This window comes from Lactuca saligna, chromosome 4, assembly GCF_052625555.1.
Source record: "Lactuca saligna cultivar CGN05327 chromosome 4, ASM5262555v1, whole genome shotgun sequence".
Taxonomy (NCBI): Eukaryota; Viridiplantae; Streptophyta; class Magnoliopsida; order Asterales; family Asteraceae; genus Lactuca; species Lactuca saligna.
The window spans coordinates 138,370,792-138,373,386 of NC_136420.1; positions in this window are offsets into that span (position 1 = coordinate 138,370,792).

The following is a 2,595-nucleotide window of genomic DNA, read 5'->3' on the forward strand; positions in this document are numbered from 1 at the left end:
TGTCCAAGTTCGGGACATGGTAGAATTCTACCCGATACCGGCGTTAGACGGGGCTTTCGGTCGCACCCGGCCAATTTGCCATAACCCGATATGGTTGGTTCTAAAAATGTTCCGATCATTAATATGAGACGTTAGAATGAGTTCTAAGGGTATTAAGACACTTATTAAGTCATAAAATAAAATTCACATTAACAACTTAATAAAAGGTCGGAAACGGAAACGAAATCGGAAACGGCGATTGGATGATCGGAACGAGTCGCGAAAAGGGTTACAATTAAGGATATGAATTTCGGGTTGTTACATTATCCCCCCGTTAAAGGGAATTTCGTCCGGAAATTCAAAGATTCGAACATAGATCACGAAGTGGAAAGATATATGAGGATGAATTTACTGCATTCGGGTCTCCGCTTAACATTCTAGCGAACCCTCACTGTCAGGATGTGGCTTTGTTACGCATGATTAACCTCTCAATCTATGATATCAGTTGATTCATATATGAATATTTGGATTTTTATTTCCTCAAAGGAATTTACTAGGGTTTCGTCAGGTCGGCAAGCCTTACGAATAAAGATGCGGAATACCAGATGGTTGCTACTGAGTCTTTAAGATAGCTCGGAGAGGGCTATGGAATCGATTCCTAACGAAGATCTCGAAGGGTCTAAGGTTCCACAAGTTAAGTTTTCCGCACTTCCCAAGATGTACTATGTCTTTCCAGGGTAAAACCTTCAACAAGTGGGTACGCTTCCACATGTCAGAGTAACTAAAGGTCCAATGGTTCTAAGGGGAACTTCTACGTGAGTCTACGATCGTAACCGACGGGACCCAAAGATCGACAGGTCCCATGGGTGCTCCCGGTGTCGACTAGTTCTTTATTTCCTTAGCTTTTGAAAGGATCTACGAGTATGACTGCTTTGCTTATCTACATGAACAAGAGAATGGTTCGACCGAAGGGCGTCACTACCTCCTCGTAGTGATCGTATCATGCCCTGATTGCTAACTTGCACACATTATGCTTACTGAGGTTCGGTTACGAGGAAATTCCCGGGATTATATTGATGCGAGACTAGACTACACGTTCGGAAAGAATTCTCAAGAATTCTTTAGAAACAGCATCGGGAAAGGATCGTAGACTTCTCGTTTCTCGATGATCACTTGGACGAGAGATACATGGGCAAACTTTTTAAGCTTTGATGTACAAAGATCATGAGAGTCGAGTTGGGGAAAGATTAGAACAAGTGGCTTTCTTGAATCTAGGAAAGATAGCATGAATGAGGCCCGGTCATTACATGCTAAGGGAGACATCAAAGCATTTCATAAAAAGTTTACCAATAGATAGAATGGAGAAGAATAATCACTCAGATTGTGAAAACAATCTACGAATACGACACAAACGTTCTTGTTTCCATGTGATAACCATCTCGAAGACATACATTTTCGGTTACTCGTAAACGACAGGGGTTAGAAAATGTTCAAATAGATGGTTAATGAATTTCTTTCGGTGCTAGAATCGAAAAGAATCATAGGCATATAATTTAACAAGGGAAAATATACCTGTGGCAACGGTGGGATCGGTGGCTGTCTTTTCTTGTCCTATCGCTAGAACTCTTCAAATGTTACCAGGTTTTACAGTCTTAGGACAGTTTCGCTTGAGATGTCCCACTTCTCCACAACCATAACAGGCCCGACCGATGCCAGCTCCGGAAGTTTGACTCGTTGATTGAGTTGGCGTCTTACAGTTCTTCGCCATGTGACCCTTTATGCCACATTTGTTGCAAATTACCTCTATACATGGACCGGACGAAAGATGATTATAGTTGCACATGGTTTTGAGTTTGTTTCATAATGAGAGTTTATATCTATAAATAGATAAACTTATGAATTGTAGTGATAACGAAGAAATTTTACACGCAACGCAAATGCGTAAGTGTGTATATATATATATATATATATATATATATATATATATATATATATATATATATATATATATATATATATATATATATATCATGGATACATCGAAATGTGGTGGAGGCGGTTGTGGATTTGTGGACGTGTTGTTATTACGCCTATTATATTTACGAGGAGGCATCCTTCTGTCAGAAGATGAAAGGTTAGTAAGATATCGGAAATGGTTATAAATCGAATGTCATAAGAACTTGGGTATCTTAGCTTTGAATACATCATGATTCGAAAGTGTTTTGCAAACAATTCATAACAGAGGTTTACATATAAAATAAACTTATGAATTTTTGATATTAGATATCCTCAATTGAAATTTCATGATTCGATTTACTGTTATTTGTCGTGTCGGTAAAAGCATTAAGCTTAACACGTAGTGTCAGTAATGTAGTCACTAACTCACTAGGTTATATTAGTTATTAGTATGACGCAACATGCCCTTGATGATTTCTCTAATTCTTTGATCCTTTCCTGTTGCCTTCTCGGGATTCTCATTATGGGTAAATTTTTTATCTTCCTTGACTCCTCTGTTGACTGAGGTAGTGGAGTGGTTATATCTAACTGTGTTGTCATGCGAGAATGGGGGTGTCTAAAGAATATTAGTAGTTATTATGGTGATCCTCATTGGGTCCT